The sequence below is a fragment of the Mauremys reevesii genome, linkage group 4 (genome assembly GCF_016161935.1).
Source record: "Mauremys reevesii isolate NIE-2019 linkage group 4, ASM1616193v1, whole genome shotgun sequence".
NCBI classification, from domain to species: domain Eukaryota; kingdom Metazoa; phylum Chordata; order Testudines; family Geoemydidae; genus Mauremys; species Mauremys reevesii.
In genome coordinates this window covers 75261827-75282601 of record NC_052626.1, presented here as the reverse complement: position 1 = coordinate 75282601, position 20775 = coordinate 75261827, and the positions used below count along the sequence as shown (strand labels likewise).

At 42.5% G+C, this 20775-nt stretch overlaps 1 protein-coding gene across 1 annotated transcript in view; it reads left to right on the top strand.

The window, feature by feature from the left end:
• Positions 1-234: 234 nt before the first annotated feature.
• The window catches only part of ACCS (1-aminocyclopropane-1-carboxylate synthase homolog (inactive)), a 46357-nt gene continuing 25816 nt past the window's right edge, over positions 235-20775 (top strand). Inside the window, exons 1-3 of the mRNA XM_039538476.1 lie at positions 235-520; positions 7177-7255; positions 7385-7597. The gene's annotated coding sequence lies outside the window, so the exon portion shown is untranslated. The remainder of the gene's footprint in view (positions 521-7176; positions 7256-7384; positions 7598-20775) is intronic.

Here is a 20775-nt window from a genome sequence, read left to right as displayed (position 1 = left end):
GTGACAGAGGGTACCAGGCCTTCGTGGCCCCATACCAGGGCTCTGCTGCACCCCCGCCCTAGAAAACAATTAGCAGTGAGGAAAACCGCAGCCATTTTGAGAACCAGTGAGATCTGGTCATCCAGAAGACAGAAGGGCTGGGAACCAGCAAAAGCCAATTAAGACCCACCAGACTGAAATAAAAGGATCAGCCTGCTGCCAGAGAAACCAGGCAGGGCCAGGGCCCCTTACTGGCCACAGTGAGTGACAAGGGCTAAGGAGGAGCCTTGCTGATTCAATCCCAGACAGAGAATTTAACCCAGAAAGGGTAAGAATATATTTTGTTTATAATTGGCCCAGAAGACAAGAAACAGTTTCAATTTTTGAGTTGTCATACTCCAGAAGGGGTTTTGCACTGTGTGACCTGGATGGAGGGCCAAGACGCAGAAGACTCACTGAGACAGGCTGATAGCTTTCGGGGGTGCCGGTAGCCAAAGAGAAAGTCAGCACCATGACCGGATGGCCAGGAGCTGCTCAAGAGGTGAGTGCATCCCTCCACAGCAATGCTTTCTAAGTTGCATGGTCTGCATTAATGTTCTCTCACGGCAGACGCTGTACCATATATGAACTGTCAGACTGCATTTCCTAGAGAAAATAATCCAGATCAAAGCTTGATGCATCCAAACGGAAGGTGTTTTGGGTCTCTCAGTGGGAGAAAGGGGGATATAATATAATAAATTATCCTTCTGTAAAGGATCTCAGTTATTTACAAACAACAATTGACTTAGCTTCACAATTCTCTGTGAAGTAGGTAAGTGTAGTTGTCCCTGTTCTACAGATGGTGAAACTGAGACATGTTAAGGGACTTGCCCATGGTTAAACAGCCAGTGAATGGCAGAGATGAGATTAGAACACAGAAGTCCTGACTCCCTGTCTCTTGCTTCAACCACTAGATTACCCTCCCCCTTAGTAGAAAAGGTAGAGACAATTGCCTCTGCTGGGTGAAGGCTTCAGAGTCTGCACCAGCAAATCACAACCTCCAAATTTTCAGACAAAACGTTTTCTGCATGACAACAGTAAACTCAAACTAAAAGCCATTCCAAGTCCTACAGAAGATCTAGAAAAGGAAACACTTTTCCCGCACTGTCTGGCCCAAAGGGAAAGAGGGGTTTCAAAAAGGTCAAATTCAGCTTACACAGCTCCCTCTTTCAGGCATCTGGCCCAATGGCAGGAGAGCTGGAATGATTAGGCAGAGTTTTTGGCACACACTCTGGGGACCAACAACTGTCACTGACTTCCTCCCTGGCTCACTTTAAACGTGCAGCTGGACAAGTCTTGTGTCCTGGTCTGCTCTTTGTTTATGCTGTGATACACTCCACCTGACCCAGGATGACAATGCTTCCAGCTCACCCTCATGTTACAAATCTTCTCCACGGAATACATTACCCTTTGTCTTAGTGCCCAGTTTGGTGTAAGTCTGTAATAAACCTGCTAAAGAGTTCCCACACTCTCTCAGCAGGGATAGTGTGGTGTATGGGAATGAACAGGCAGAAGCCAGTGGTTTGCTTCACTGGGATCTTGGCCCAAAGCTTGAACAGAACCAAATATTCTCTGAGGTTTGAAAAAGTTCAGTTTACTTTTTTTTCCCCTTGATTTATAAAATGTTTATTCTTAATGTTCCCATATCTTCAGAGATCTAAAATGCTGCCCTGAAATCCCACAGAATAGGCCCTTTCTACAATATTCCCAGACTCCTGTGAGCAGGAAATATGGAGTAATCTCAGGATTTCCAACCTGAGTACTCTAGAATCTTATAGATTTTCCAGCCTGAGTACTCTAGGCCACACGGGTTCAGAACAGACAGAGATGGGCCTGAGCTGCAAAGTTCAAATCCTCCCCCAGGGTTTTGATTTGGCTTCATTATAGAAGTCTTGATATGAAGATGCTTGGTTTGGGACCCATCTCTGCTTGGGGTCAGGATCCAGGCTTTCAGGTAACTGTCTGAACTAAAGCTCCAGATCTGTCCCTGACTAGTCCTTACACAGAAATGGGAGCAGAGATCAAAACACCTCTGGATGTTCTGATCACATGGATATTCACTAGCCTTGTGCAAAGGGCTGAAGGGTGTGCCATCCATGTTCCACTTTCACTTCTGTTGAGGTTCGCATTGAGTGTCAAATTTGAACACCCATCCTATCCCCCAAAGTTAAGTACCCAAAGCAAAATTCAGCCCAAACCTCTTGGCTCCACACAATTTCTACTCAGAACAGTGAGTCTTGATCAAAACTTGACCCAACCTTGGCAAAACGTTTGTGAACTTAAGCACACCTGGCCTGAGCTTCAGGTTTGTAACAAAACCGTAAACCCGCTGAGCTTCATATGGTTCCAAGTTCCAAGTTAGGAAGGTTTCACCCAGCTGCTGGGCTAAATTACAACATAGTGTTAATTTTTTATTGATTAGTCAGTGTACTCTGTGCTGTACAATAAAAAAGGAAAAACTAACTTCCTACCCTCAAACGGCCTGCAATCTAAATGAATGGGTGTCAGACCAGGCATAGTCTTCTCTCCCAAGTGCACTGGGGATTTTTGTTCATTGATGTAACTTGTTTGGAAAAAGCTTGCTGAAGAAATGAATTTTGAAGAGGTTGAGTGGCATGCACAATGGCCCAATGCATCCTTGGTGTAACTCTATTGACATCAGCTCCCACTGCCTTATGCAGTCCCAGGATCATCGCTTCTAGTTCATATTCGCTGCCTGTATTCATATGGTCTTGCATCTGGTTCGTGCTTTTGTTACTGCAGCTGTGTGCTGGGCTGACTGTTTCAGTTATTTTCACGCACAATCACCACTCCCCTGCACACATCCTCAATTCCTTCTCTGAAGCTGTGTGATTGTTCTAATAAGTGCATATTCCCCAGCTTGGCTCCCTGTTCCTAGACTAATTTATATGACTATTATCCTCTTCATTGGTGACAGTTTACCATGAATGCAAAAATTTGATCATTATGATCTGAGCTATTCTTTAAAATTCTGAAGTAGCTAAATAGTGAATAGAAAATGCCATTTGTTTGTTAAAACTCAGCAATCAAAAATGCTGCCCTTTGATGGATCGGACTTGTGGGGCTGAGTTGCCTCATAATGTGTGGACTAGATAATGGGATCCTGCAAATGGTTGTGCTTCTGGGGAGACAGGTGTAGGGGACAGCATTACCAGGCTATAGCAGGCACAGCTGTGCAAATGCTGTTATGGACAAAGCTCTGCTCAGATATTAGCAGATTTTGCAGCTCATATTGATCAGCGGGAGGAAGATAAGTGAAAATCAAAGGAACAGGAATTGAGGAAGGGAAACATGGATTTCATTCAGTAGAGATGTATTAGAAATCCAAATGCCCATCATGGCTATACCAAACTACTGCACTGTGATGTTGCGCTGGGGGGAATTGAACATAGTAATTGCCATACTGGATCAGACCAATGGTTCATTTACTCCAATATCCTGTCTGTAGCAATGACTGATATCTGCTGCTTCAGAGGATGATGTAAAACTCCCACGTAGGTAATACCATGCCTACAGGGGAAGTTTCTTCCTAATTCATGCTGCAGATGTTATTTTTGCATTATACAAATGCCTAACAGATTTTTTAAATCATACTAAGCATTTCTCTTTAGACTGTAAGCTCTCTGAAGTAGAGTCTGTCTTTCTAGTTACTGTGAAGTCCTTAGCACAAATCTCTGCATCACAAAAACAATACATGGTAATAATTTGCTTCAATAGTTTGTGGCTGGAAGTTCCACAGGTGAATTATGTGCTCTTGAGTGGGAAAAATCCTTTGATCCGTTTTAAATTTCTTGTCTTTTAAATTTCATTGGGTGCCCTCTTGTTCTTACATTTAAATACAGGGTAAGTCAGTGCGCTTAACTGACCTTGTCTATAGCAATGCTTATTGTGAATACCCCATTATATCTCTTCTTCTTCACTTCCTCTATATACTAAACAATCCAAATCTTGTAATATCTCTTTTCATAATGGAGTCTTTCCAAGCCTCTAATAATTTTTATTCCCCTTTTCTAGACCTTTTCTATTTTTCTGCTATATCCTTCTTGAGATGAGTTGACCAAAACTGGACACAACATTCTAGATGAAGATATATCAACATTTACATAATGGTTTTACAATATTTTCAGCATTGTATGTATTCCTAAGATTGTTTGTTTTGTTTTTGACTACTGCTAAGAACTGAGCTGATATTTTCATTGAGTTATCCACAGTGATGCCTGTGTCTCTTCTCAGGCGTGGTTATATTTCATTTACAAACCATCAATGTGCATGAATAGTTCAAAGTGGGTATTACTCTGCACTTTTCTGTGCTGAATTTAATCTGTTCTCATGTTGCCCAATTGTCTCATTGGAGGGCCTTCTGAGGTACCTCACAATTTTCCTGTCTTCATATCATTGAGTAACACCTGTTCAAATTCAGATCATTGGAGTACTTCACTATTGACCTCCTTCCATATTGAAAACATCCACTTATTCCTGCTCCTTGCTTTCGGTCTTGTAGCCAAATTCATGATATTCCTCTGGGTATGCTGGACTTTTCTGGATTGGTATTTCTGTCCCAGTAAAACATAGGTAGAGGAAGACTGTATTTTATCAACAATTCGTCTATCCTTAGGAATGATCACTACAGCAATTTGTTATAGTTACTGCTTTTTAATAGGAATATGAGTGATTTGCTCATTAAATTTTGTATACAAATGATAGAGTATCAACTTGCTTGCTTCCTGGATGTACTTTTCACCTTGACTCACTGAAGGTGCTGGATGGCTCAGGGGACTGGGAAAGGGTAATGGACCCTTTAACTCTGATAACAGTTTGAATCCTCCAGGGATCAGTAGTGAGCAAGTTACCATCTGACGTTTTATTGGTGGTTTTGAGAAGGCAGGTGTCCCCATCCCAAAAGCCATCATCACAACTGCTACTCTTGTGGGCCATCTCAACAGGGAGACCAAGGTTCGAGGAAAGGATGGAGACTGAGTTCCCCTTCCCACCTACAGGAGGGGGTAGAGCCCCTTCTGTTTACCCTAAAACCATTAGTAAATCTTATTACTTATTGATTTATTTATTATTAGAGTTACTATAATGATAATATCAGCTCTGGAAGCTGGCCTCCCTTGGTATCATCGTTCTAGGCCTCTACTCGCAGTGTTGTGTTTTATGGGAGATGAGGAACTCTTTTGTGAAAGTCACCGCTGAGGTAAACTGCAGGCCCAGCCTCCTCACATTGAGCCGGCCAGTATTGGAGAATGGAGACAGTGAGACGTGGTTACATTGAAACTAAGAGAGAATTCCTATAAATAGGGCCAAATGCAGCAGAAAAAATTCCCATATAAGGCAAGACGCTGCTACCTGCTAGTTTGCATTTGTCTTGCTGGCGGGTTTGAGCTTGTGCTGGCACCCACAGCTTTTTACATTCTTTTCTATGTATCATTTTCTCCCCTCCTCCCTCCCTTCATTCTTATGTTTTGAACTAAAGCTGGACACAGCAGCTGACACATTTGGGCTTTTTCTCCAGTCTCCCATCTCTTATTTATGTCTGTAAATGTTTTGTTTTATCTGACGTGAATTTGCCAGAGAAATGTTGGGCCCAGCTCCAGGCAACCCCATTTCCTTCTTCCATTTCAAGACATTCCTGAGTCCTGCAGCACAAACTTGCACAGCTAAATATTTAGAAGAAAGCAGAAGAGCTGTGTCCCTGAGGGGCACAGAGTGTCACTTGGGATGAGATGGGCTAACTTGCCAGGTGCTAGGAGAAGCTGTATCCTGCTGTTCTATGCATGGGCCTGAGATAGCCTGGTAGAGGCTTATATTCAAGTCTTTCCCAATGTGGTAAATGCACATTCCCAATTGACTCTCTTGCCAGACATGAGGTGTCACCTTTTTCAATTTCTCTTCTGGCCATAGAATATGTAAATGCCATGTTTTGATGGCGATACCTCAGCCTCAAAGGCATTTTGGGACTTTCCCAGCCTGCAAGCCCTGTCAGCATTAGGATTGCCCCATGAAAATGGGATGGGTGGTTGGGGGCCCAAATTCTCCTTTGTCCCACAGAGACTGACTCTTCTGTCGCTCTTATCATGACAGTACTATTCCTTTGGCCTTCTGTAGCAATTTCCACTGGAGGATCTTAAAGTACTTTCCAGACAGTAGGCTGAAAATCAGAATTAAGCTTTGGTGACATAGAAGTTGCCCAGTGCATAGGCTGGTCTTCTGCACAGGGGTAAATTTAATCTACTAATATGGCTGATAACAGCTCCCAGAGTTTCAGAGAAATATCAGGACTTTGGTGCTTGTCTGAACCAAACTTCAAACCACCAGATATCGTTCATCCATAAAAATGACCCTCCATGCTCCATAACCACCTCTAGGCAGAGGGGCAGTACGAGGAAAATGAAAGCAGCAACAGAGTTTCTGGAAACAGGGTACTGGAAACAAAGTGCCAAGTTTGCCTCCTTTAGAATGGAGTAACTCCATTGATTTCAATTGAATCACTTTGTATTTAAACCTGTTTGACAGAGCAAACTTTGGTTGCTAGTGTATATTTACCCTATCTGTTAGTGACTAGGGTATGTTAAATCTCCCAGATGCTCTCTGTCTGTCATTGAGGTTTTAACACCTCTTTATTGAACAAGAACAATGATGTGTGTGATCCGTTGTTCACTGGCTGGCATAAGGACTCAAAATGCTATGGGAGCACTGAGGACAAACATAGCACAAGTACTCTGATTGTCCAAGATATCCACTCCAATACTCGCTTGCTTGCTTTTTTTTTGTTATTGTTTGTTGTTTGTTTGAAAGTGGAGTGTAAAGCAGAGGGATATTGTAAATTTTAATGTGTCTGTTTTTCTTAACTTTAATATGATAGAAAAGCTTATATGGAATTTTTGTTTTAAGTTTAAATTATAAGTGTTTTGTAAATAAAATTAAAGCCTCACAATAGATTAGTCTCACTGTGAAACTGAAGTTGACAGATTTCACTATCCAAGCAGAATGCAAATATCAAAGTCAACTCTGGTGAAAAACAAATGATAGTCTTAACCTTTTCCTCCATTCTAATCATCCATAATGGTGGTATTAGGACCACATGGAGTGACATTTTTACTGTCTATTTTTTTTATTTTGGTACTGTCCCTTTAGCCACCGTAGCAACTGGAGACGTTTGTGCTGGGTGTGTTATTAAATGAGAATAAAGAATTGAGCCAAAGGAGTGAAACTTGTAAGTAACATTTAGTTACGCCCTTCCCTCCTAGAAACTTCTCTTTAAATAATTGTGATTATTTTGGGAGTGGAGAGTGGGCCTTGACCGCCTAATCACTGGAGCACCTGTGCTTTTTCCCTTGTTTAGGTTTGAAAGCCTTCCAGCATGTTCTCTGTGTGGGGAGAGCATTTTAGCTTGCACTGGAGTTTGGGGAGATATGCTCGTAGTGGTCTCCCTCTCTGTCTTCCCCAGTGGTTTGGACCTGAAGAGGATGAAAGGTGGCATTATGAAATAAAATGATGACTCCTAGTGTGTCCCAGAAGGCTTCCTGCTCCCGCGCTTTCCTCACTTGGAGATCGCGTAAGTGATAGATGATTCTGTTTCTCTTGCAGGAGTCAAGCAACTGTAGTCATTTAGCTAAATTCCTGGTTCAAAGGTCAGTGACGCAAAAGAGATTTGGAGTGGTTTAAAACTGAGTGCTACTCATTTAAACAGATCAAAACTAGCTTGATCAGTCTTGGCTGCTTTCTGAAAGATCAGGAAGGGTTTTTCAGACACAGGGCATCATTCTCTCTGCATCCAGAGAGTGTCACTGAGAGCTAACCAGGAGATTTAGTTTGGAAAGCTTGATGTCAACATTGGCTCTCTGAACACGATTATCTTCTGGTTGTGTCTATCTTTCTGTGATGAAAACTGTTGTGTGTCTGAATTTAGAAATTGTGAATGATGTCAGATTGACATGGGGGAAAGAAATCACATCCTATCCATGGGCATGGGCTGAACTAGCCTTCCCATGCTGCTGCCTGCTAATGTGCTCTCTCTCTCTCTCTCTCTCCCCTGACATGAAGAGTCCAGCTCTACATGTGGGAGGATGAGTCTTCATGGCTTCTCTGTTGACAATAGTGCTGGTAGATTTTGCGATATGCATACCTCTCCACAGAGAACTGGACTGAGAACCATTTCACAAAGGCCATCAAAATTTTTTGACCAAAGCTGGATTTGGGTTGCAGCTAAAGCTGACCTCCCAAAGCAAAGGTGGTCAGAGAGAGAGAGGAGAGAGAGAGAGATTATGATGATATATAAACTTTTGGTGCAAGGTTTAATGTGTGCAGCCTTTAGAGACTGTCCTCTTCAGTCTCTTGTGGCAATTTATCACAGAACTTTTAAAAAAGGAAGAGAACTAAGCTTTTGGGAGGGCAGGTTTAAATTTTTAGTTAAGTCAAGGATGAGCAGGACACTTGCACAGCGTATAGTAAAATGATTGGAAAGGGACTAGATGGCTGTAGGAATGGGATATAGAGCATTTCACCTGTAAACCACTAAACCTAATCCATCTCAGATTAGTAGTGGCTACAAGTCATTGACCCACTGGTGAGTGTGTGTTACAAGTCCCCCTCTGTGCTTGATCCGCAGAGGATGTGAGTCTCATACAGCCCCACCTAGAGCACTTTATCTCAAGCTGTAGCACTTTATATGCTTTTAGCTCTCGAGGTCCACAGTTCAGTCCCTGGTGTGTCGGCCAAGATGGTGGCCATCCAGTCACTCTATGACAGTTGTTCAAATGGCAGATGTGAACTGAGTTGGGTCTCTGTTTCTATTGAACAATATCCATATCACAAAAAACACTGTTACAACAGACACAAACCAGACCCCTCATTAGAAGTTTTACCAGAGGCACCTTGGACAGAAGTAGTTAGAGACTGAACAAACTTCTTACACCCCTAGTGGTGACCTTCCAGTTCAAAGTTGAGTCACATTGTCAGGGCAGTGTTGGGAAAGTTTCCACTCTGACTGGTCATGATGTACCTGAACTGGGGATAAACGAGGGACTTTGGTTCCCTGACCTGATTCATCAGCACCAAATTCACTTTACCGTTCTTTATGGAAACGGACGTGTTTGTTGCCATCACTACATTTAATACATTTGTAAAATGATACAGTGCATGTCAACGGGATTTAAACATAAAGGAGTGGAGACTTGCATTCTGGAGACTAAGGATCTTGCCTAGAGTAGTGGGTGTTGGGTTGCAAAGGGACCTATACTGGTGTTGGCATGTGAGGTCTCAAACTTTCCCAGACACCCTGGGATTGGAGTTCTTAGACTGCTGTCCAAAATCAGAATTTTATCTCTGCAGAATCCCCTGTTGTATTTAGGATTTGAGCTTTGGGGGTGGTATCATCATTGGGACTGGAATCCCTTGGGGGACTGGCCAGATCCCTCACATCTAGATCAGTGAGCAATCAAGTAGCCTTTTATGTAAAGTTTTAAAGAAAATCTGTGATGTTTTAGAAACTGTTAATGATGTTGAAAACTACTGTCAAGGTCTTCAAAATTCCTCACTGCGTAGGTTTCAAAACAGTTCAGTAAACATTATACAGTTAAAGTGACCAAATGTGCTATAGTCAGTAATGAGACTAAGTACTTAAAGAAAGACTGGGGTTTGCCGAAAGCTATCTGCCATTTCTTTACTTACCTTAATACAAATGCCTACAGGCTTATGGGAAATTGGATTTTCCAGTGGTAACTCTATTTTTTCTAAATATTCCTAAATCTTGTGGTGATCACTACCCTCCTAGGATTAATAACCAGTTCTTGTGTTCCTCTTTAATACCTCAGTGTAGTGCCAATATGACATTAACCAAATGCAGAGGGATGTATGATATTCTCACACAGACTCCTCTATCAGGTGCATGACACAATCTAGTTTTAATGAAGAAATCTGTCAAACTAAACAAACATAAAACATGACAAGGAACAGGACTTTCCCTGGAGCACCAGGATGGCAAAAGTATAACAAGCGGTGTGCCCAGGGCTCGTAAGCAAAATATCAGCGACTACCCATTAATACACTTCTACTACTGCTCATGAATTTAACAGGTAAAAGCAAAAAGTCTATATCTTCTTCATCGCTTTAGTTGCTTCTGCTACAAATTGTGGGTCTCAGTTTTCATTTGTTTGTTAAGCTGCTGGGGCCCAACTCAGTTCTAGTGAAGGATGATCTTGCAGTTGTGGCACTGAATTGGGACAACAGAGACATGAGTTCAGTTTCCACATTGGCCACAAACTTTCTATGTGACCTTTAGCAAGTCACTTAATTTTGCTTGCCTCAGTTTCTTCATTGTAATATTATGGTTGTGTTGTGAGGCTCAATTAATTAATATTGTGAAACAGTTGTGTGTTACAATAGCATTTCCAGATAGGAAAGAAATGAGGTGCTTACTCACTATCATTTAACAGTTTTGCCTTCTTTTATCTTGAAAACGTAATGACTGGATGTATAGACATGTAGCAGGATCCTCTTCAGTGCTGGGATCTGAGCATCATGGGGTCCTTTGGGTTGCAGGGACCTGGGACACGGAGGTCTAACCTTCAACTGCATTTTGGAGTGTCCTCTGCAGGGCTGTGATTTGATTTCTGGAACATAGATGCTCCTCTTTCTAATGTTGCTATCTGAGTTTAAGTGGCAGAGAGGGGCCTCTGCCAACCTGACTTCAGGAGCTGTGCCAGTCAACCAATTAAGCAATCCTTAATTCACCTTCCTGAGCAGCCAGACAGCAGTAGTTTCCCTCAAGTGGTCTCAGGAAGCTGACATGGAGAGTTCCCGAAATACTAAGGTATTTTTTGTTTAGACCATGTGTTGTGCAGAAAAATATAATATGGATCAGCTAGCTGTGACTACAGTATTTTATAGAGCAGGCTGGCAGCTACACAGTTCAGATTTTCAGCATTGTCAGTCATTGTTGGTCTTGTCCCACAGATTCTTAGGCTGTTTCCGTGAGTGAACTGGTAGTTACATAAGGTAACCAATGTTACTAGGACCAAATGAGCAATTATGGAGGTTTTCAAGACAACATTGTTAAAGTTCTTGTACAAGATGGTGGGAATGGGGTGGGGAAAAGGACAAATGAAGACTACTAGCTCTTGTGAACTGTCTGCAGAAAGAAGCCAAGGCTGGAAAATTGCTGTGACGGGGTTATGTGGAGGGTGTTTCCTGCTGAGGATTTCATTTAGTTCAGGGGAGAAGCTAAACACAGCTGAGCAGGTAAGAGCTGACTCATTAGATTTATACTGCCTCTTGCCTCTAGGAATTTTTATTATTTATATTATTTGTATTCCTATAGCACCTCAGGGCCCTAGTTGTAGACCAGGACCACATTGTGCTAGGTGCTGTACAAATAGAGGGGAGAAAGACGGTTCCTGCCCAAAGGCGCTTGCAATCTAATTATAAGACAAGTGATAGACAGATGGGGGAGCTCAAGTAAACAATGAGGCAATACTGGTCAGCATGATAAGCAGTGGTGTCAGCACACTAGCAGACTAACTTGTCAAAGGAGAGTTTTGAGGGGGGATGTGAAGATGTTCAAGGCACAAGTGACATGAGTTTGGTGTCCTTGGTCAAGATGGTAACTATGTCACAAAACCACCAGTGAATGTTGCATAAGAATATAACAGCATAGGACTAGAATGGATCTGGATCATGTAATCCATCGAATCCCCCACTATCACAGGCAACAGCATCATAGAATCGTAGGATTGGAAGGAACCTCGAGAGGTCACCTAGTTCAGTCCCCTGCATTCAAGGCAGGACTAATTGGTTACACCATGCACAAAGGATTCACAGGACAGGTATAGCAGAGAGTTGTCAAGGCCAGGACTGAGGTATTGAAACACTATCAGGGCAGTTGTGGTGGGGTAGTGTGGGATTCAGCATAGTAGTTGTCTGGGGTGGTGCAGAAAGTACATTGGTGGAACTGGGTGCTGCAGGCCAGAGTAATGTACATCAGCAGAGCTGTGTGGGAGAAGCCTGCTTGCTCTGATGTTTGTGTTGCAGTGTCATGTGCTGACACCACACATCCCAGCATGTTGATGATTGTATCCCCAAAGATAATTTGGGATTCTTGTAATATCTGTCTTGTGAGGTGTAGGACAACTGTATTGAAAGTATGATTCTCCTGTGGTGATGGCTTGAATAGGCAAATGACCTTATTTTTTCTTGGCTGTGATTTCTGTGAACCATGGATGCTAATATTTAAGGCCCCAGGTTAAGGAAGGTGTCACTGGGTGCCTCCATCACTACCTGCTGAACCTCATTGCCCAGTCAGTTCAGATGGTTTCGCAGTCACAAATGCACTTCAGGATGTTTAACTTTCACCATTTATTTACCTCTTACATAACCATATTGTGCAACACAGGCTTATAGCAAAGACGGGCTTCCCTGCAGCCTTCACTCCCCAGCCCAAGCTCCTCTTAAACTTCCTGGAGTCCAGTGGCACCTTAAAGACTAACAGATTTATTTGGGCATAAGCTTTAGTGGGTAAAAAACCTCACTTCTTCAGATGCATGGAGTGAAAAGTGAGGATTTTTACCCACAAAAGTGTTTGCCCAAATAAATCGGTTAGTCTTTAAGGTGCCACCGGACTCCTCATTGTTTTTGTGGATACAAACTAATACGGCTACCCCCTGATACTTAAGCTTCCTGTTTCCTCCCTTTATATTCTCCCCAATTACCATGTTAGCCCAGTGACTGTCCCCCAGATGCTCACAATCCCCTACCACGCAGTAAATCCCACGACTGGGCCTGCAGCCTTCTCCAGGCTGCAGCAATGTCAGTGATCAGGGTGTGGCGGATAGTACCATCTCACAGAAGGGTTCTTGGTTTAATTTCCATGTGTTGTCCTGAAATGACCCACATCCTTCTCTCACAGCACATACCAGAGACAACTTTTAGTGGTGAGAGCACTGTTTGTGCTACTTCAGAGCAACGAAGGCAGGCTGAGGAGATGTAAGGCCAAAAAGGGAAGAAAGCAATAAACAAATAGAAACACAGTACTGAGCTAATACAAACAGTGCATCAGGCCTAAAACAGAGACCTTCAGAGCAGTCGTCTCAGAGCTGAAACTAGTGCCTCCCTTGTCCTCTCCTCTTTCCACCACTGTTTCTTTCCTCAGTCCCACTCCAGGATCAGTGAGCATGAGGAAGCACTGAGAGCAGCAAACTTTGTCAGCTGCAGAAATACTCCTGGGGGAATTCTGCACCAAAAAATTAAACATTCTGTGCACAATATTTTAAAATTCTGCTATTTTATTTGTCAGAATAACACAATATAATCACGCTTCCACTGTCAGCCCCAGGCAGCTGGGACTCCCACTGTCAGCCACCCAGGGCTGTCGTCGGCAGCCCCATCCACCCGTGCCAGACACAGGCAGGAGTGCTGAGGGGAAATCACAAATACTGGAGGAAAAAATAAAATTCTGTAGGGAACATTAATTCTGCAGTGTACGGTGGTGCAGAATTCCAGCAGGAGTAACTGTGTGTTATAGTGAAACCTCTCATGGACTTCCTTCTTGGGGTGGGGAGGAGTAAAATTAAGAAATTTAAAAATTGACAGATATAAAAACATAAGAATGGCCATACTGGGTCAGACCAAAGGTCCATCCAGCCCAGTATCCTGTCTACCGACAGTGGCTAATGCCAGGTGCCCCAGTGGAAGTGAACCTAATAGGTAATGATCAAATGATCTCTCTCCTGCCATCCATCTCCACCCTCTGACAAACAGAGGCTAGGGACACCATTCCTTACCCATCCTGGCTAATAGCCATTAATGGACTTAACCTCCATGAATTTATCTAGTTCGGTTTTAAACCCTGTTATAGTCCTAGCCTTCACAACCTCCTCAGGCAAGGAGTTCCACAGGTTGACTGTGCCCTGTGTGAAGAAGAACTTCCTTTTTATTTGTTTTAAACCTGCTGCCCATTAATTTCATTTGGTGGCCCCTAGTTCTTATATTATGGGAATAAGTAAATAACTTTTCCTTATTCACTTTCTCCACATCACTCATGATTTTATATACCTCTATCATATCCCCCCTTAGTCTCCTTTTTTCCAATCTGAAAAATCCTAGCCTCTTTAATCTCTACTCATATGGGATCCATTCCAAACCCCTAATTATTTTAGTTGCCCTTTTCTGAACTTTTTCTAATGCCAGTATATCTTTTTTGAGATGAGGAGACCACATCTGTACGCAGTATTCGAGATGTGGGCGTACCATGGATTTATATAAGGGCAATAAGATATTCTCCGTCTTATTCTCTATCCCCTTTTTAATGATTCCTAACATCCTCTTTGCTTTTTTGACTGCCACTGCACACTGCGTGGACGTCTTCAGAGAACTATCCATGATGACTCCAAGATCTCTTTCCTGGTTAGTTGTAGCTAAATTAGCCCCCATCATATTGTATGTATAGTTGGGGTTATTTTTTCCAATGTGTATTACTTTACATTTATCCACATTAAATATCCATTTTGTTGCCTGATCACTTAGTTTTGTGAGATCTTTTTGAAGTTCTTTACAGTCTGCTTTGGTCTTAACTATCTTGAGCAGTTCAGTATCATCTGCAAACTTTGCCACCTCATTGTTTACCCCTTTCTCCAGATCATTTATGGATAAATTGAATAGGATTGGTCCTAGGACTGACCCTTGGGGAACTCTACTAGTTACCCCTCTCCATTCTGAGAATTTACCAATTATTCCTACCCTTTGTTCCCTGTCTTTTAACCAGTTCTCAATCCATGAAAGGATCTTCCCTCTTATCCCATGATAACTGTCTTTGGTGAGGGATCTTGTCAAAGGCTTTCTGGAATTCTAAGTACACTATGTCCACTGGATCCCCCTTGTCCACATGTTTGTTGACCCCTTCAAAGAACTGTAATAGATTAGTAAGACATGATTTCCCTTTACAGAAACCATGTTGACTTTTGCCCAAATAAATAACTACAGGAGTGGGAGTGAGAGGTGCAGGGTGGGATTTTAACCAGCACTGCATAGAAATTAAATCTATGTGTGTGTGTGTACAAATGATGATGAGGTGTACTTACTTTCTTTGTACAAACACCTTGGCTTTGGGATGGCTTCCAATCCACTGCTGAAGGTCATACAGGATTTACATTGTGAGGAGAACCTGCTATTTTCTCAGCATGTACTATTACTAGTGTTAGTTTTGTACTAAGGAGTAAATGTATTTGTCCTTATGGATCAGAACATTGGTCCATCTGGTCTAGGATTCTGTCTCTAGCACTGGCTGATACTATTTGATCCTTAAAAGGAAGGTTAAAGCACCCTGTCATATTCTTGGTTAATTGTGGAGTACTGCATAGAGGACAATTCCTTCCTGTCTCCACAGGCAATCAGCTCCTGCCCTGAAGCAGATCATTGGTTTACCTATTCAGCATCAATTTAAAAAATTGTGTGGTGTCTACTAAATCTGCAGGATTTTAGCCACATTAGAACAAGAAATGGTAAATTAGACACCTTTTGTTTTGGTCTGATCCACATCCAAAATCGTAAGGGTAGGTTTGGATGCAGGCATCTGAATCCATTTCCCCTCCCCTTCTGTAATTTAAAGGTGTTTTTGGATTGAAGGTTCCGGTTTTTAGTATGTCTCTAGTTGTTATTGGACATAGAATTATCTAGCCCTCTTAAAAATCAGATCTATACTTGATTATATGACTTTCTGTCAGGGAATTCCACAGACTGCCTATGTGCAACTAGCTACAGAGGACTGGGGTTTAAACCCTTCTTAGGGAACCAAGCTATACAAGAAAATGCTAAGGACATTTAATTTCTCTTTTCCTGTGTGGCTGACAGGGTGGTAGTCGATGTGCATTGGGGATGCTCAGTGCCTTTGAAAAGCAGGCCCTCAGTCTGCAAACAGTCATACAGCTCCCACAGTTTTGCCCAGTCTCTCAAAGAAAGTATGACAAGCTATTAAATGAGTTAGAAAACTGACACTGGAAAAAAAGTCAGCCTAGGAAAACTATCAAAGTGGTTATAATCAGTCTGAGGAAATTTACCCCCTCTTATTGTCCTCTGCAGAATGTACCTGAAGGCAACCCCTCCTTCTGCCACCCTTTCCTGCCTGCTCTGTGGAAAGTGCTCTTAATAACCGTTTAGTCAGCTCTATGAGCTAAGGGTACGTCTACACTACGGGACTATTCCAAATTTGCATAAACCGGTTTTGTAAAACAGATTTTATAAAATCGATTGCGCGCGGCCACACTAAGCACATTAATTCGGTGGTGTGCGTCCGCGGTCCGAGGCTAGCGTCGGCTTCTGGAGCGTTGCACTGTGGGTAGCTATTCCCTAGCTATCCCATAGTTCCCGCAGCCTCCCCCGCCCCTTGGAACTTCCGGGTTGAGATCCCAGTGCCTGATGGGGCAAAAATCATTGTCGCGGGTGGTTCTGGGTAAATGCCGTTAGTCACTCCTTCCTCTGGGAAAGCAACGGCAGACAAGCATTTCGCGCCTTTTTCCCCTGGATTGCCCTGGCAGATGCCATAGCATGGCAATCATGGAGCTTGTTTTGCCTTTTGTGACTCTCACCGTATGTGTACTAGATGCCGCTCACAGAGGCGATTCAGCAGCGCTACACAGAAGCATGCTTTTGCTTTTGCATGACAGCAGAGATGGTTACCAGCCATATTGCACCATCCAAACCCTTCCATAAATTGGAACTAAGATGATCATGGCTACCAGTCCTTTTGTACCATTTGCTGCTGTCATAAGTGCCCCTGGCTGCTCTTAGCCAGGGGCAAAAAGTTAAAATTGGGAATGACTCCCTGAGTCAATCCCTCCTTTTTGGTATCTAAAAATAGAATCAGTCCTGCCTAGAATATAGGCAAGTGTACTAGATAACCACTGTATCATAGAACCAGAGAGCACAGCTGCTCTGTGTCAGATCCTGCAGAAATTATAATCTGTATGCTATTCACAGGGGGTGCTCCTGTAACAACACCACGTGTTCATTCCATTCTTACCCCAGCCTTCCTGGGCTACCATACCATTGTCCCCCCACTTGTGTGATGAAGTAATAAAGAATGCAGGAATAAGACATGGTGACTTGTTAGTGAGAAATGAGTGGAAGGCAGCCTCCAGCTGCTATGATAGTCCAGACAGGACATTAAGCAGTGTGTAGGAGAGAAGCCCAGCATCCCTCTGCTAGTCCAGGGGCAACTGAATCTTTTCTTTACACATGAAGGGTGGGGGCTGATGGAGCTCAGCCCCCTGTTGCTATGATGACAATGGTTACCAGCCATATTGCACCATCCACCACCAGAAAAAATTAGGGCCAGGCGCCCTTGATCGACCTGACGGATGCTAGTCAGCATGGTTACTGCCCCATGTGCCAATAGGCTGATGACGAGGACGGTTACCAGTCCTTTTGTACCATCAGCCACCCATGGCAGGGGAGGAGTGATGATGTTGGTGTTGACGGCTGCAGCATCGTGTCTATCTGCAGCATTCAGTAAAGATAGGGTGACATGTAAAAGAGTCAGAGGATTGTTTTCCCTTTCGCTTCTGGGGGTGTGTGTGGGGGGTGAGTAGATTGCCAAGCTATGCCCTGACCCACCGCGGACACTGTGTTTGACCCTAGAAGCATTTGGAGCTCAGCCAAGAATGCAAATACTTTTCGGAGGCTGCAGGAACTGTGGGATAGCTTCAGTCCTCCAGTCAATGAGCATCCATTTGATTCTTTGGCTTTCCGTTACGCTTGTCACGCTGCAGTGCGCTGAGTCCCTGCTATGGCGTCTGTCTGGAGATTTTTAAAAAAGGATTCTGAATTTCATCTTCTGTAACGGAGCGCTGATAGAACGGATTTGCCTGCCCTTACAGCGATCACATCCGCATGGTCCATGCTGGAGCTCTTTTTTTATTTTGATTTCGGACTGCATCGCCACCCGTGCTGATCGGAGCTCCACGCTGGGCAAACAGGAAATATTCAAAAGTTCGCGGGGCTTTTCCTGTCTACCTGACCACTGCATCCGAGTTCAGATTGCGGTCCAGAGCGGTCACTGGTGCACTGTGGGATAGCTCCCGGAGGCCAATGCCGTCGATCAGCGTCCACACTAACCCTAATCCGATATGTTAATACCGATACTAGCGTTACTCCTCTCGTTAGGGAGGAGTACAGAAACTGGTTTAAAGAGCCATTAAAATCGATATAAGGTGCCTCCTAGTGTGGACGGTTGTGGCGTTAAATCGGTTTTACGCTCCTAAAACCGGTTTAAACGCCTAGTGTAGACCAGGCTTAAGATGTAAAAAAATTACCTAAGTGTACTCAGATGGTAAACAGTTCCCCCTAGAGGGCTTTGCTTCCCTTCTCTTTTGTCCGTCCGCTGGAGGCTGTTCATTAAAGTAATGACCTAATTTTAACAAGGATAACTGAGTCCTCTCCTCAGTTACTCAGCTCCCAGTTACAGCCCTGGATAGGCGGCTTGGAACAGGATATCTGGAACTTTGTTGGGATTTAGTTGTTCTGAAAACCAATGGAATACAGACCTATATCAGAAAGTGACAGGGATTGAAGAGGAAGGGGCAGCACCAAGTTAAAAAGGAAAAAGCTGATAGAAATGGAAAAGCACTCTAGAGTGTCATGTCACATCCATATAGAGTTAGAAACAGCAATGCCATGAAAATTAACCTCTTGAACGCTAGAATGTGGTTTGTCCCTGAGAGCTAGGGAAGTTATCTCTTTTAGGATTTTATACTGCTACTTCTCATTGCAATGTCTCTGCCAGGGTGGATAAAAATCCATTAATTTTTTTTAAATATCAAAAACCGGATTTTTTTGATAGTTTTTTTCCCTCAAAAAGAATTTTATCTAAAGATAGTTTTAATTAAGATATATTATAGCTCAAAGATATCTCATCATGGAATAGGGATTATACATTCTAATTCTATAGTATGAGACAATATATACATGTAATGTTTAAGAAAAGTTTTTTGTAAATGAGTTCCAATAGTTCATGGATTAGAGACCCAATCTTATGGTGTTCCAGGGGCTTCTGTATAGATTATTTAGGTTAATCTTTTTATCTACCCAGTGGGACTCAGTGCTCAGTCTAGAAGATACCATCAGAGATGCTTAATTTTGTAGTTCTCAGACTATGAACTTGTGTCTCCAGAGATAACATGCTTGTTAACAGCAAAAATGTTTTAAAATAAATAATATATAGAAGTGAGAAATAGTTAAATAAAACAATTTAAATGTCTTTCTGGTGATGTTCTCCTCCTAATACAGCATGGCAAGAAAATCCTCCAAATATTAATGATTAACCTGTTGAATTGGAGATAGTTCACCTCCCAATGACTTCATAAATATCTGCTTCAATTACCTTTGGTAAATGAAATAACCAAACATTCATTCATTTTCTGATATAGCTGTAAAACTAATCTGAAAAGTTTTCAAAATAAATCACTTTAAAAATGGATAGTGTCTACCTTCTAAAAATGAAACCTACATCTATATCTGAGTTTTGAAGAATATGTATTAAGGTTATAACAACCAACAAGAATCCACATTTTTGTAGAAATCCATGATTAAATCGAGTCTTCCTGACTAGTGATTTAAATCATGATTTAAATCAAATCCACCCTGGTCTCTGCACACCTTCCACATAAAATCAATTGCTAAGTCTCTACTTTTCTTCAAAGAGCTTCTAGCACTTCTCCCTTTTCAGGGTAAAAACTCTGCACGGGGTAGGGGTTGTGGTTTTAGAGTCAAAGAATTTAAGGCCAGATAGGACCACTAGATGATCTAGTCCAGTGGCTCTCAATCTTTCCAGACTACTGTGCCCCTTTCAAGAGTCTGATTTGTCTTATATACCCCCAAGTTTCACGTCACTTAAACTATTTGCTTACAAAATCAGACATAAAAATACAAAAGTGTCACAGCACACTAGTACTGAAAAATTGGTTACTTTCTCATTTTTGCCATATAATTATAAAATAAATCAATTGGAATATTAATATTGTACCTACATTTCAGTGTATAGAATATAGAGCAGTATGAACAAGTCATTGTATGAAATTTTAGTTTGTATTGATTTCGCTAGTGCTTTTTATGTAGCCTGTTGTACAACTAGGCAAATCTCTAGATGAGTTGATGTTCCCTCTGGAAGACTTCTGCGTACCCCCAGGGGAAGGCATATCACTGGTTGAAGAACCACTCTGACCTCCTGTATATCGCAGGCCACCAACACCCACACCCTGAATTTTTTTAGATTTTTTTAAAGTTTTGTTTTGGTTTGTTTTTAGGTTGCTTAATGTCAAGGTTGTTGTTTTATTTTGGGGGAATTTGGCTGGGTTGGCGTTTTTTGGGGTAGAATAAGGCATCAGTGTTGTAAGTGCCACTCTTTTGGTGGAAAGATGGTCAGATGCAAGTTAAGGCTTCTATTTATTGTTTTAGTGCTGGTAAAAAGTGTTGATTGACAGCCCAAGAAGCTGATATTATCTAGGGAATAAATGTGGCACAAACATGGCCAGGGCAAGCTTCTTCCACACCATTTCTGGCCAATGTGCCTAATTCTGACCCAAAGGGAGTCCCTTTAGTAGTAAAAGTGCTTCAGTCCCCATGACCTACTCAGTTCTTGGTCTCTATGCTGAGATGGCCAGAAAGATGCCAATTAGTGTCAATTGGCAGGATGTGAACACTTGGACTGCTAGGAACTAGATTGAGATCCACTAAACTCATTTCGCTTAG